Source organism: Heterocephalus glaber, unplaced genomic scaffold (assembly GCF_053883595.1).
Source record: "Heterocephalus glaber isolate CG9 unplaced genomic scaffold, H.glaber_assembly_v1.0 deba00001504, whole genome shotgun sequence".
Lineage (NCBI taxonomy): Eukaryota > Metazoa > Chordata > Mammalia > Rodentia > Bathyergidae > Heterocephalus > Heterocephalus glaber.
In genome coordinates this window covers 43,042,902-43,059,355 of record NW_028258324.1, presented here as the reverse complement: position 1 = coordinate 43,059,355, position 16,454 = coordinate 43,042,902, and the positions used below count along the sequence as shown (strand labels likewise).

General features: G+C 33.6%; 1 pseudogene; it reads right to left on the bottom strand.

Annotated features, from left to right (window-relative positions):
* Nucleotides 1-15,386, bottom strand: part of LOC101721980 (citrate synthase, mitochondrial pseudogene) — a 41,548-nt pseudogene extending 26,162 nt beyond the window's left edge.
* Between the last annotated feature and the right edge of the window lie 1,068 nt (nucleotides 15,387-16,454).

Below are 16,454 nucleotides of genomic sequence, written 5' to 3'. Positions count from 1 at the left end.
ATGGGTCTACTTTCAACCTTTGGCAGGTTGAAATCCAGTTTTTCCAACACCATTTATTAAATAGGCTATCTTTCCTCCAATGATGGTGGTTGGCTCCTTTTTCAAAGATGAGGTGGCTGAGCATGTCTGGAGTTGTTTCTACATCTTCTAATCTATTCCACTGATCCTCAGGTCTGTTCCTTTTGCCAGTACCATGCTGATTTTATCATAGTAGCTTTGTAGTATAGTTTCAAATTGGGGACTGTGATACTCCCAGCCATGTCTCTGTTGCTTAGAATTGCTTTAGCTATTCTAGGTCTCTTATGGTTCCAAATGAATTTTTGGATTGTTTTCTCTAGCTCTGTGAAGTATATTGTTGGAATTTCAATTGGGATTGCATTGAATCTATATAGTAGTTTTGGAAGTATGGCCATTTTCACTATATTGGTTCTTCCTACCCAGGAGCAAGGGATGTCTTTCCATTTTCTTGTATCCTCTTTGATCTATTTTTTCAGAGTGCTGTAGTTTTCAGTGTAGAGGTCTTTTGCTTCCTTTGTTAGATTGATTCCTATATATTTCATTTTTTTGGATGCTATTGTAAAATTAATTGTTTCCCTAATTTCTCTCTCAGTGAGTCTGTTATTTTGTACAAGAAGGCTATTGTTTTCTGAGTGTTGACCTTGTATCCAGCTACTCTACTGAATCTGTCAATTACATCTAGAAGTCTTTTGGAGGAGCTTTTTGGGTCTTCTATGTATAGTATCATTTCATCAGCAAATAATGACAGTTTAACTTCTTTTCCTATCTTTATTCCTTTTATTTCTTTCTCTTTTCTAATTGTTGTGGGTAATGTTTCCAGAACTATACTGAACAGGAGTGGTGATAGTGGGCATCCTTGTCTTGTTCCTGATTTTGGCATGAAAGTTTTCCGTTTTTGACCATTTAGTATGATGTTGGCTGTTGTTTTTTCATAGACAGCCTTAATCAGGTTAAGATAAAGACCTTCTATTCCAATTTTCTGTAGGATTTTTATCATGAATGGGTGCTGGATTTTGTCAAATGCTTTTTCTGCATCTGTTGAGATGATCATATGGTTTTTGTCCTTGACCCTGTTAATATAGTGTATTACATTTATTGATTTATGAATGTTGAACCAACCTTGCTTCCCTGGGATAAATCCAACTTGGTCCAGGGTGTATGATTTTCTTGATGACCCTCTGAATTCTGATTGCCAGTATCTTGTTGACGATTTTTGCATCTATATTCATTAGGGAGATTGGCCTGTAGTTCTCTTTTTGGATTGGGTCTTTCCTTGGTTTTAGAATCAAAGTAACACTTGCTTCCAGGAAAGAATTTGGAAGCCTTGCTTCCCTTTCAATTTCCTTGATGAGTTTAAAGAGTAATGGTGATAGGTCTTCTTTAAATGTCTTGTAAAATTCAGCAGTGAAGCCATCTGGACCTGGGCTTTTCTTTGTTGTTAAATATTTTATTACATTTTCAATTTCACTCATTGCAATTAGGGTGTTTAGAATTTCTATATCTTCTTCATTTAACTTTGGCAATTCGTATGTATCTAGGAATCTGCCCATTTCTTCTGTGTTTTCCATGTTATTGGAGTAGAGGTGCTCGAAGTAGATATTGATGATCCTCTGGATTTCTGTTGGATCTGTTGTGACTTCACCTTTTGCATTCTTAATTGCATGTATTTGTGCCTTTTCTTTCCTTTTTTTGATAAGGTTGGTTAAAGGTTTATTGATTTTATTTATTCTTTCATAAAAACAACTCTTTGATTCATTGATTTTTTGTATTGTTCTCTTTGTCTCCATTGCATTGATTTCTGCCCTAATCTTTATAATTTCCTCTTTTGTATGAGCTTTGGATTCGTTATGCTCTTCTTTTTCTAGGAGCTTGAGGTTCTGCATTAGGTTATTTATCTGAGTTTTCTCTGTTTTCCTAATATGGTCATTCACTGCTATGAATTTCCCAAGTAGAACTGCTTTCATTCTGTCCCATAGATTCCTGTATGTTGTACTGGCATTTTCATTTACTTATAGAAGCTGTTTAATTTCTTCTTTAATTACTTCTGTGACCCACTGTTTTTTCAGGAGGGTGTTATTCAATTTCCAGGTGTTTGTGGAAGTTTTGCAGTTTCTCAGGTTATTGATCTCCAATTTTATTGCACTATGGTCTGATAATATACAGGGGGTAACTTCTATTATTTTACATTTACTTAGATATGTCCTATGAGCTAGCATGTGGTCTATTCTGGAGAATGACCCATGTGGAGCCAAAAAGAATGTGTATTCTGATTTTGTGGGGTGGAACACTCTGTAAACATCTATTAAGTCCATTTGTTCAATAGCTTGGTTCAGTTCTAGAACGTCCTTGTTGACTTTTTGTCTAGATGATCTGTCTATTTGTGATAATGGGGTATTGAGGTCCCCCACTACAATTGTGTTAGTGTTTATTTGGTTTTTCATGTCTATTAATATTTGTTTTGTATAATTGGGGGCATTTGTATTTGGTGCATATATATTTAAGATTGTCATCTCTTACTCTTGGATTGTTCCCTTCACTAGGATGTAGTGACCATCTTTTTCTCTCTTAATTAGTTTTGGTTTGAAATCTACTTTGTCTGCAAATAAAATTGCTACCCCTGCTTTCTTCTAGGTTCCTGTGGTGTGCAGAACTGTTTTCCATCCTTTTACTTTTAGTCTATTAGTTTCTTTTTGAGTTAGGTGTGTTTCATGTATACAGCATATTGTTGCATTTTCCTTTTTAATCCATTCTGCCAGTCTATTTCTTTTGATTAGTGAATTGAGGCCTTTAACATTGAGAGTTATAATTGATAGATATCGATTTATCCTTGTCATGATATTTTACTTTTGTTGGCTCTTTTATTTCTTATTTTTCCCCCTTTCCCTTTAGTGTCTTACCTTGCCTGGTGGCTTCCCTCTGTTGGGCCTCATGGAGTGTGACATTCATTGCTTTTTTCTAGGATATTGCTTAGAATTGCTTGTAGTGCTGGTTTGGTTTTCATGAAATTTCTCAGGTGTTCTTTGTCATCCAATTATCTAATTTCCCCCATCGATTTTGAAAGATAATTTTGCAGGATACAACAGTCTAGGTTGAAAGTTATTTTCTTTTAGGGCTTGAAATACTTCACTCCAGGATCTCCTTGATTTGAGGGTTTGTGTTGAGAAGTCTGCTGTTAATGTGATGGACTTTCCTTTGAAGGTAATTTGTTTCTTTTCTCTAACTTCTTGTAGGATTTTGTTTTTCTGTTGGGTTTCTGGGATCTTGACTATTATATATCTAGATGCAGATTTGTTTTGATCATGGCTAGTTGGAGTTCTATATGCCTCACTTCTCTGTATGTCCAATTCTCCTCCTCTGGGAAGTTTTCCACTAATACTTCTGTGAACAGTTTTTTATGTCAGTTGTGCTTTCTCCTGTTTTCTCATGGACTCTTATCAGGCTTATGTTATTCTTCTTTGCATCATCTAGCAGTTGTTGGATTGATTTTTTGTGGTCCCTTACTATTTTTAAGAAATCTCTATTTTCATGGTCTCTAACTGTGATCCTGTCTTCTATATCTGATATTCTATCTTCAGATTCCCTTAATCTGCTGTGGATACTTTCAGTGGAGTTTTTGATCTCCTGATTATCTGTTTGAATCTGTTTCATGGATTCCATTTCTTTTTTATGTTGGGCGATCATGGTTTCCATTTCTTTCTTACACTGGGTATTCATGGCTTCCAGCATGTTTCTGAGCTCATCTATTGTTTTATCTGTTTCTGTTCTAGATCCTCTAATCATGTCTTTCACTCTGCTCACCATCTCTGTGGATATCTGGGAGATTATTTCTGCTTTGAATTTTTATAGAGCCTCATTCATCAGATTTGTTACTTCCTGTGTTATCAGTTCAGGTGGTTGGTTATGTGACTTTTCCATCTCATTTCCCCCAAGATTTACCCTTGGTAGGGTGGAAGTCTGAGTTTGTGCCTTGCTTAAATGTCTTCTCATTTTTGTTTTTGGTACTGTCCTTGGTTTAACTCCTGGGTTGATAGTTTGAAATTGCTTATTGTAGGTATCTTTGTTGCTTGTAATTAGAACCCTTATGGAATGATTGCTACTCAGAAGTATCTTCCAGATATAGCTGGTCTTTAAGTTTTGAATCTCTAATGACTCTAAGGCTATCTCATTTTCCTCATACTAGGAAGGTTCATTGACTAGATCAATACCAACACCTTAGCCCAAGTGATACAATCAGCAACAGTATTGCATAAAGTACATCTTTGAAAATGACATTTTGTTTTAGTTATTAATCTATCACTTTTAGCTGTGTGAATTAAATCAAGATCAAGGACCAACCCAACATATAGTGAATAAACTCTTCAATATAACAACTTTACCCTTTGGGATGTGGAGTTAGAAAAGGTTGGGGATGGAGGGATAGATGGAAAGAAGGATATGGGAAGGTTAACAGTGTGGTCAGAGGACACAGGTGAGATGGAAAAAGAATAATAGCAAAATAAAGAAGAACTCCTAATGAGGACCAAAACAGGGACAAAAAGGGAAAATGAACAATGTGGGAGAGCAAGAGAGTGAGTGTAAGAGAGAGAGAAAGGAAAGAGAAAAGAAAGAAGAAAAGAAAAGAAAAAAAGGAGAGAAAAATAAATATTTACAAAGAGTAGGGAAAAAATTAAAGATAAGAGAAGCAAAAGAAAAGAAAAGAGAAAAAAACCCAAATAATAAAACTAATTTGGGGAATAAAAAATAACCGTGAAGATGAAGGGCCTCTTTCAGGGTATGTCTCTCCTGTCACAATAGACAACGTGGGTTGCAGTGTGCAGATATAAGTCAATGAGTCTCAGCAAGCTAGTCACAGACCCATGAGATTCAGGCAGATTTCTGACTGCAAGTCCCAAGTTGAGCTCCCTGTCCTCCTGTAGGGTTGAACTCTGCAGAGTTGTATTGCAGGTTCCAGCTGCCCTTCCCCTGAAGATAGTCCTGATCCTGATGGGAGGTGAAGATGATTCCAACTTACCCAGTACAGTGGTCTTGTGGTCCGGTGTCCTCTGCGTCTTTGTAGTGTGGAACCAGGCGGCTGTACAGAGGAGGGGGGGGTCCAGTGGATTGCTGCAGGGGTGCGGGCTGATTCGACACATTCCGCGTGACTCGCGACATTGCCAAGGCATCCTCAGACCTGCCTGTCTGCAACATTTTATTTTTGATTCCAGCTGTTTACAGAAATAGTTGCGAGTATACAAATGTTCCAATAGAAACAAAATATCTTTTTAATATTTAACAAGTTACCACAGATAGCTAAAAACATAGATGCAAATGAAATTCCTCCAGAGAACAAACTCAAAATATTTGGTGTCAGTGCTCTGAAATCCCAACTATGAAAGCCATATACACAAAAATGTAATCTTTATACCACTGCAGGACAATAGAAGAAGGCAGTTCAGTGATCAGTGTGCTCAAAAAAAGAAAAGTAATAAAAATTAAAATGGCGGAAAGATAGCTAAACCACTTGAGAGCAGATTAATGAAATATTCATAACATACTTACTAAAAGATTAAGTAAAATATATGAATGAAACTGAGTAAAAAGTTGTCAAAAAAGTAGCAACTACTTGGAGATTATCATTCATTAGAGCAAAAGAAATGAGCAAGTTTTTTTGAATCAACCTTTTACTAGTTCGGTCATGATCACTTCAATGAAGGACAGTTCTTGTTGTTGTTTTTGTTATTTGTTTTGAGACAGGGTCTCTCTATGTAGTTTAGGCTGCCTTGAACTCACTATGTAGCCCAGGCTGGGCTCAAACTTATAAGAGCCTCCTGCCTCAACCTCCCAGTGCTGGGATTACAGGCATCATCCACCACACTTGGCAAGAACAGTTGTTTATTGGACACAGAAGTCTGATTCCAATCCCATTCTCACACATTGGAGACCTTTTAAGTGTGTGTGTGTGTGTGTGTGTGTGTGTGTGTATGCTGTCCTGAGGTGCACTAGCTAAAATAATAACAAGCAAGCAGTCTCTACAAACCAGGCAAATTATTTATAGGGGTGGGGGGAACAAATGAATGAGAGTGAGAAAGTAGCGGTAACAGGGTTAAACAAGAAAATTTTAAAGGAGGTTATTACAAATTGGGACTGAGAACAATCAGGGTAAATTTTTTTGGGTAGAGGAATACACAGTATTATGCAGTAAAGTAGGGAAAGGGAATAAGAAAGTAGGAATGTAACTAGAGCATCTCTCAATAGTTAACCTATGAATACACTAGTGCCAAAGCTTGTAGAATAAGCCACTTAAACTTCCACTTCTAGTTATTAAAGAAGGATAGCAGTGTTGATTTTTAGAAAATGATTATGCACTCACTTTTAATCTGAAAAGTGAATTTTTTCTTTCATGAGTTAATTAATTGGTAATTTGTAAATAGTGGAAGTTTAGAATACTTATGGAAGTACTGATTTAGACAAGGAAATAAAAATGAATAAATCTATTTATCTTGTGGCTAGTTTACATTTACCATGATGCTAATAACTGAGAAGGGAAAAATGCCCAAATTGTACAATGAATTATCTTGTTTAATATTTATTTTAGTAAATAACTCTTATCTGAACCATAAACTCAAAGATACTTATATCTGTACTGTAACATTCTTGTATGAAGCAAGCTACATTTGAAGAAGTTTTATCTATTCAAAGAAGAAATTGCATAAGGTGCTGAGTTAGGCTCTGATGCACACTAAAGTTTGAGAACTACTGATATAAAATATATCCAGTGAGAGCGAGAAAGTTTCTTTTCCTACTCATGGAGATAAGATTATACACTGTCATTTATGTAAAAAGTTTATACATTGTCCTTTGTGTAAATTCAGTTTAATCGGTTATCTGTAATAATTTATTGGCAATACTAATTTATTATCAGTACTGCCTAAGAAATAGATGTATTTTACATACACATACAGTTAATCTGATTATTGATAATTCGGTTAACTTTGTTTGGCTTTTCCTACCACTTATTAAAAGTTTACATTAAATGACTAATTTAAATATATACATACAATGTTCAGTCTTTCTGTTACCACATTTAAGTAGCTAAGATAATTGATGGGTGTTAACTTCTCTTGTTTATCCATAATATGGGTACATCGTAGGCAGTGTAATACAGGCTTCTTTTTCCTTTCCTCTTACTTTACTAACAGACCACAATTTTGTTGTGTCTAGGTCAACTCTCAGAACAAAATTATCATTCCTTATAATTATATTTATATTCAAGATAGGATTTCTTTTCTTTTTATAGTGAAATACATTAATATTCCATTGTTTATGTGCACAAAATTTTGTTTATCTACTTATCTATTAATTGATATTTAGTTTTTTTCTACTTTTTGAAAATTTTGAATAGTGCTGCAGTGAATGTTTACATCAAATATTTGGTTGAGCCTGTTCATTATTGTTTTGTTATATAATCTTGGTAATCACAGAATCAAATGGTAATCCTATTTAGCTGTTTTGAACTGTCAAACTGCTTTCTAAAGTCCCTGCAGTGTTTTTTATTTCCACTAGCAATGCACAAAGATTCTGATTTCTCCACATCTTTGCCAACACTTTTTTAATATATCTTTTTATGATCATTCTGATACATATATTATAATATCTCATTATGGTTTTGATTTAAACTTCCCAAATTACTGATGTTCTTGGGCAACTTTTCATGTGCACATTGTCCTTCTGTATATTATCTTCCTTTTTAAAACATTTTTCTTTAAAAAAAATTTAATTCATTGTTTATTGGTACATTTTAGGTATACAATATGATGACATTCATCACTGGGATCTTGTATCTTTAGATGATGTATCTTGGCTCTTATTTTTCCCCATTCCCTTGCCTTCCTATCACCCCCTCCACCCTTTCCTATTTACAAAGACTTTCTTTCCGTTTTTTCCTTTTCTCATAATTTTTCCTTTCTCTTCTTTCCTTTTCCCTACCCCTACCACACCCCCTTCCCCTAAGAAATGCTTATTTAATCTGTTGTCCATTCTTTATTGAAATGTTTGTCTTTTGGTTGCTAAGATATAATATTTTTAATATATTCTATACATTAAACTCCTATAAGATGTATGATTTGTAAATATTTCCTCATTCTGTAGATTTTCTTTTCCTTTATTGCCTTCTGATATCTAAAATATTTTAAATTTGATCTAGTTTAATTTATATTTTTGTTTGTCATAATTTTGTTTTATATCACAATTTTGTTTATTTCATTGTGAAATCTAGTATCACAAAGATATATCTTCATGTTTTTACCAATGAGTGGAATATTTTATCTTGTATATTTAGTCATTGATCCAATTAGATTTAAATCATATTAGTTTTGGGGGGAAGAGGTAGACTTTCTTTCTTTTCCCTCAATATCACCAGTTTTCCTATCATCATGTGTTGAAAGAAAAAATGTTATTTTCCTGTTTAATTAATTAGGTCCATGTTAAATATCAATTGGACAGAGATATATTGGTTCATTTGTGGACCATCAATTTGATTCAATCATTTTACATGTCTATGCTTACCTCAATAGCACATCATTTCTATTACTGTAAATGTGAGTTGTGAAATCTGGAAGTGTGACTCTCAAAATTTTCTTATTTTTTGACAGTTCAATTGGATGTTTTAGGCCATTGGAAATTCCATATAAATTTGAGAATCCAGTTCTGGAAAAGATTTTATAAAGACTTGGTTAACTTTGTAAGTCTACTCTTGTATTATTGACATCTTAATCTTGTCTGTTCTTCCTATCTTTGAACATGATATGTCTTTCTGTATATTAGATATTTTCTTATTTCTTGCAACAATGCTTGAAATTTTCAGTGAGCAAATATTTCACCTTTTATTTTCTTAGAAATAAAATAGCTTTTTAAATTTCCGATGTATTATTTGTTCCCAGTGTCTAGAAACATCTAATATTTGAGTATTCATCTTGTATCCTTCAGATTTGTTCAATTCTTGTATTAGTTATGATAGCGTTTATATGTATTCTTCAAGTTTTGCTTCATATAGGATTATGTCATATATATAGAACTGTCCTACTATAGAGCTATCACTTTTTTTTTTTGTATTGGAGATTGAACTTGAGCCCTTTCACTTGCAAGGCAAGTGGCGGCACCACTGAGTTAAATCTCCAGCCCTGCTGTCTATCACTTTTATCCTACCAATGTTTGCTTTACATATTTGGAGTTCTGTATGTTGGTTTATATGTCTTTCCTGTGAATTCAGCTTTTCAATATCATGTAATATTACTTATTTCTTCAGAAATTTTTACTTAAAGTGTTTTGTCTGTTACCAGAGTGACCACTCAGCTCTCATTTCACTACTGTTTGTATTATCTTTTTCTATTCCTTCAGTTTCAACGTATGTTTGTCTCTATATCTAAATAATCTTTTGGTTGAAAGCTTAAATTAGCCTTTATGAGCAAATAATTTTGAAAATCTTTTTATTTGGATGAAAAATTAAAACCACTTGTTTTTAAACTAATTGTTGATGAGAAAGAACACTTGTCTCTCATTTTATTCTTTGCTGTATATATGTGTGGTCTTTCATTTCTTCCTTTGCTACCCATTTAGATTCTTTTATAATGAACAACTTGATTCCCCTTTAATTTTCCTTCTTTATCATTACCATAGGATTTATGTTGGCATCCTAAATTATGATAATGAAATTTGATCTGATACAAACTTAACTACAATCACATGAAATCACAGTTTTATCTGCCTATCTACTTATTGTCACAAATCATCTCATTACATATTTGTTGTCCAAATATCATACTCTTAAGTTTAATTTTGGAACTCTGTTTTAAATCATGAAGGAAATTATAACGCAATTGGAAAACCAAATTGCAAAATATATATTAGCTTTTATATTTATGACTTTACTTCCTAATGTCCTTTAATTTCAATATGAAAGATACTTTTCCTATTTCCTTTATGACAAATCTCACCGTAGTGAAATCCTTAAGCTTCTGCTTATCTTGGAATGTCAATAATTTCTCCTTAATCTATAATGGATATTATTTCTAGAAAGAGAATAATTATATAATTTTTCTTTTTATTGCTTCCATTTTAAACTCCATAGCATTCTCTTTTCCATGATTTCTGATGAGAAATTGACTATTAATATTATTATGTTTTGAGTTGCTTCTGTTCTTCGGCTTTCAAGATGTTGTTTTTGTCTACTACTTTGATTGCAGATTTGGGTCTGTTTGAGTTTATTGTATCAGAAGTCTATTGTTCTTACATTTGTAGTGTCATATCTTGCATCAAACCTGGGAAATTGGAGACTTACTATATCATCAAATATTTATCCTTTCCTTTTATCTTTCTGTTTCCCATTTGGGACTCCAATAATGTATATATTGATGTGCTTGATGAATTTCATAGACCAGTTTGACTTTGGTCTTCCTCATTTTTTCTTTTGCTTTTCTTTTACCCCTATAACTCTAACATTTCCATTGCTCTCTATTCACCTTGGCTATTTCTTTCATCTGCTTTTTCAAATCTGCTGCTAAATATTTCAGCTGAAGTTTTTATTTTATTTATTAAACTTTTCTTCTCCAGGTTTGCTTATAAATTATGTCTATATATTGATATGTTTGTTTTGCTCATATATAATTTTCCTTAAATCTTTGACTTTTGTTTCTTTGGTTCTTTGAGCATACTTCAGATAATTGTTTTAGAGTCTTTGTCACAAGTATATAATGTCTGGGCTTTCTAATTAACAAAAAATTGGTAAAAAACATCTATTTTATGTGAATAAGCCATAATTCATTGATTCTCTACATGATTTATGATTGTTGTTGTTGTAGTTATTGAAAAATGGACATGTTTGAATATGATACTATAATAAGATTGGAAAGCAGATCTCCCTATCCCAAGCATTAGATTTTTTTTTTATTATTGGGAGGTTGTAGAAGCTCATTGATGTAGTGATTATTACAAACTATTTTTTCAAAGACTGAATTCCTTAAGTTGTAGTCACTGAAATGTTTGACTTTTGTTTATGCTGTTATTTTGCAGATATTTCTCTACTGAAAGATGGTAAAATATTTCAAAGCTAATGACAAAAATACAGAATAAATAAAGGAGGATTAAAACAACAATGAAGATTTCTCTCTCATTTTATATTATCTCTTTTCTGGGATACTCCTTTGATACTTAAAGAGTAGTAATGAGAATAGAAAATTAAGCCAAAGCAAAACTTTATGGAATTCACTACTCTTCTGACCATTCATCTTGTTCTGGTCAGGAGGGTGGGTGAAGGGATGGAATTGCAGATTTTTCCAAGATTCTCCCCATTCTTTTCTTTGTAGGTTTTGGGGTGGTTAATGTCTATCTTTATCCTACTCCTTTGCCCTCAGCTTAGTGATCCCTTCTGTTGTGAGTTCTAAGTTGGGCAAAACAAAATTAAACACCTTGAATCAGGTTGTTGAGTAACTTTCAAGCAAATATTTATAGAATACACAATGACTTGTACATACCTGCTAATTCCAGAATAAGAGATAAGAATTCTAGGTGAGAAACATGTTCTGTAAAATTTTCAAGGCTGCTATCATTGCTATAATTTTTTAATGATTTTCCAAAGTTCAGAGATACTTTGTTCTGAAATTTCCTGCTACTCATTTATTTTTGATATTTCTGTGAATTAAAATATTTTAGATTTCCCTAATACATCATTTTTCTCTAATGTTACTCTATGCCTAAAATTACAATGTTTTGACACACAAAATGCCTGAGGGTGAATAATTTATAAGGAAAAGAGCTTTATTTAGCTTACAGTTTGGAAGTGCCACAGAACTAGCATCAGTTTCTAGTGAGGGCCTCATAGTAGAGAACATCATATAATAGAAAGATACATGAAAAATAAAACAGAGTTTCCATGATGAGAGAGGTATCAAAAGGGAGAGTTAAGGAAACCAAACTCAGCATTTTTGGGTATTTAACACAGTCCCCTGGGACCTATTCCTTTCTAGAGATCTAACCTAATCTCTCAACATTGCCATCCATTTATGCAGAACTCAAATATCTCATAAAGTCCTCATCATCAGAATACCATTACATTGGGAAATTAAGTTTCAATATGAATTTTTATGGAGACAAACAGCATGTGTCAAACCAGAGCACTCCACAACATGTTCTTTTATAATTTTTAAGGACAAAACTGTAATCTTATACAGCATGATTAATTTACAAGATAACATTTTTATATTTTTGTGACTGCAAAGAGAGACTAACAAGGTATGATCTTTAATACAACAATAAAATATTACTTTTTCATGCATACCTGCCAATTCTCTCCACCTTTCTTTCATGTAGTGACATACAATGACTTTTACACCATTTGCACAAAGTAGCAAATTAAAGTTCATAAAAATATATAAAAGTTTATTATATCTGCACCTATAGCTACTAAATTATTTGTCCTTATGTTTAAGTATGCAATAATAGACAAATATACACCTATTCTTTTTAAGATAAGAACTTTGAGTGGTTTTCTGATAAATATAAAAGATTATTTTTAATACATAATTTTTAAATTTCTGGTAAGACTAAGTATATTAACATCAACTATATATATATTAAGAAAATATTCTTCAAAGGATGATGATTTTTTTAAATTTAATGTGAATATTTTTATGTATCTAGTCTATTGAAAATAAGTTTCATTTTTAATTCTATTTTTGAACCAAACAAAAATAAAAGCAATATGTTAAGTTCTTTTATTGAAAATCAGTTGGATCTTTACTGCTAAAAGTATTAAAAGGGCAGGTGTAGTATTATGATCTCAATAGGAAAAATAAAAATAGATCCTAAGCCTTTGTGACAGATGTCAAGCATGCTGACAACTGTTAAAAGAAAAATCATTTTGCTGATCCTGTGAGAGGAGACAGCTTGTAATATGAAAGATGTATCTCTTTATCTGTTTTTGGCAGATCATTTCCACTGAATAGGACAGGAAAGGTACTTCAGATGGAGAAAAGGACTCCAGAGATTTTCATCTTTTCAACCACACAAAAGGTATAATGAAAAATCAGAAAGTAAAGAAATATAAAAAATAAAGACAAGGGCGGGGAATTTAGGTAGTAGTTCCACTGCCTGACTCGCAAGCGCAACGTCCTGAGTTCGATCCCCAATACTAAAAAAAAAAAAGGACAAAATCCCCCTCATATGTATTTTTGTATGGTTTTAAGTCCAAATATTAGCATAAATTATATCTGGTTTAAAACTCCTTACAATTATCTAGTGGTAAACAAACCATCAAATGTTGAATGGTATATAAATAAATACTTAGTGAACACTTATTAAAGTAGTATATTAACAATAATCCACCAATGTTAGTTTATAACTATAGCTTACCTTAGTTTATCTCATCATCTGAAATGTTACTCTTCATTGGTGAGATTATTAAATTATAAATAGATGTTTTGATTAATTTTAATCAAGCAAATACTATTGTGTATGCTCATGAGTAAAATTTTAAAACATTACCATGAGAATAAATTTGATAATATATTCTAATTTTAATATGGGACTCTTTTCTCATATTTATATATTTTCCCCACTTACACAAATATTTATATCCTAACAAGAACAGTATATAATAAAATACCAGATAGTTGTTTCTCTATTATAATATTTTAAGATATAAGAATACATCTTAACAATTTTTCATAGTAATACTCAGCCACACAATCTTGCATAGTATCCCACAGTGTATTTCAATTACAGCTTATTTTCATTTCATACATGTTTTGAAATGTGTTTCTTTTTTATTATTATTACTAATAGTATCATGGAAACTCAAAGTCTGTCTTAACATCCCATAACTATAAAATTTATGTATTTTCAGAAAACTAATTAGAACATCAATAAATCATGTTCATTTCTAGTTTTCTTTCTGATATTTTCTTTTAAATAAGCTCTCTAATTCAAGAAATACCTACCAATTATGTCTTGAATACTTTTTGGTAATTTCTCCTTTTCAGTGTATTTTCTTTTCTATACAGAATTATATCATATATTTCATTTAGGCTTAATTTAAGATTTTCATCTGATCTGAAGCTGAACCATTCCCTTCATAACATGGTCCCCTATCCACAAATAACCTTTATCTAAATGTGAAAATCTTGGCTTCTCAAATATCAGACAAATATTAATCCAAAATCATCATTATAATGCTGAAATAATTTTGCTGGATAACTTTTCATAAGTTTTACTTGTACATAAAACCAGAACTTTTATAAATGAGTACAAATCAAACCACCTCCAGTAGCTAGAGCTCTCTCACCAAGACCATCTACTCACATTTTTAAAATGGTCACATAATAATTGAACATGTTTGTGGAATACAATGTTATATTTAGAAGCATGAAAACAATATGAAATGCTCAAATCAAAGTAATTAGCATATCTATCACCTAAAACATTTACACTTCTTTTCCATAAGCATTAGATCTAATTTCCAGAATGGCATGATGGGAAGAACATAAAGGAGCATGTATCAGTCAGTATTTACTAGAGAAACTGATAGAACACAAGATATAAATTAGCTTACAATAGCTACCCACAGGGTCAGGTGAGGAGGAGTCCAGAGGGTCTCTCCGCACATTCTAGAGACCAAAGGATTCAGTCAAAGTTCTGGAGTTCACTGTAGTGTCCTGTGGGGGTCTGTATCAGGAGACCAATGGATCTGCCCTGGAAGGCAAAGACTGGAGCTCCTCCAAAGGAACAGAAGAGACTATGACCTTCCTCATTTTCCTTTTAAAACAAACAGTCAGGCTAGGAGCAGCCCTAGGTGAATCCCCCACACCCTAAGGTGTGGAATTGCTGAGCCAATTTGACTAAGCTTCTCTTAGCCAAATTTCTCAAATTGAAACAATCGCTCAACCATCACAATCGATGCCTTGTCAACTTGGCAACCAGATACATTTCTTTAAACCAGTCTCTTGATACAAAGATGAGTTCACAGTTATGACTAACATGTCACAACTATCCTGCATACAAACAGAATCACACTAATTCCCTCCACAGGATGGAATGCAATTTTTTTTGCTTACTTCTAACATTTTATAACTTGAAACTTATAATGGGTTTAATAATCCTTAAGAACCAATATTAGAAGAGAAATAGTACAATTACAGTCCTCGTTTTTGTAGGTGATCACAGAGTCATAGCTGATATTTAGAACTACCTTCTACTACCCATTCTGTATTTTCTTGGTCTTCTGAAAGCACCTCAGCAGGTCTTGGTTCTTTCCTTGGTGGAATCACCCATACCTTCATTCCTGAAAGTTCTGGACCATTTATCATTTTTTTCTGGATTAGGTTGTTGTAGTTTTCCATTGACTTTAATAACAGGGCATGGTAATACTAAGAGGTGCCCTAAGGAATCTCCTGTACTTCAAGTATATTCTTCCTTTCCTCCATTGTGGAGTAAAAGTTCAATTTCACCTTGATAGTCTGGGTCAATCACCTCTGACAATACTGCGACTCCCTTTTTAGCTTGTTTCCTCAGAGGCACAAGGAGACCAAAATGACCAGGGGGAAGTCTTAGCTTCCAGTTCAATGGTATCATTGTTGTACTTCCTGGTACAAACCTTCCCTCTTCTGGAACTAAGACTTCTAAGCCAGCATAACATAAGGTCATGGGAAGAGGAAGCAAAAATTTTGCTAGTGAATCACTGGGGGTATTGGTAAGTGCCACCATTCCCATTTCCATGCCTTGATTCCTGGACCTGTGAATCCTGCCTATGGGAGACACAGTACCATATAGTGGATGCTGGTTCAAAGCATATACAGCCTTTTGAAAACCTTGCCCCAGGCCTGCAATGTATCGCCACCTAACTGGTGTTGTAACTGTGTCTTCAAAAGACCATTCCACTTCTCTATCAATCCAGCAGCTTCTGGATGGTGAGGAACATGGTAAGACCAGTGAATTCCATGAGCATGAGCCAATTTCCTCACTTCTTCAGCCATACAATATGTTCCTTGGTCTGAACCAATGCTATGTGGAATTCCATGATGGCTGATAAGGCATTCTGTGAGTCCATGGATGGTAGTTTTGGCAGAAGCATTATGTGCATGGAAGGCAAATCCATAGACAGAATATGTGTCTATGCCAGTTAGGATATAGCACAGTCCCTTACATGATGGAAATGGTCCAGTATAATCAACCTGCCACCAGGTCATAGGTTGATCACCCCGGGGAGTGGTGCCATATTGAGAACTCAGTGTTGGTCTCTGCTGCTGGCATATTGGTCATTCAGCAGTGGCTGTATCCAGATCAGCCTTGGTAAGTGGGACTCCGTGTTGCTGAGTCCACGCATAACCTCCATCCCAGCCACTATCACCACTCTGTTCATAGGCCCATTGGGCAATGACAGGGGTGGCTAAAGAAGGAAGTTGGTCACT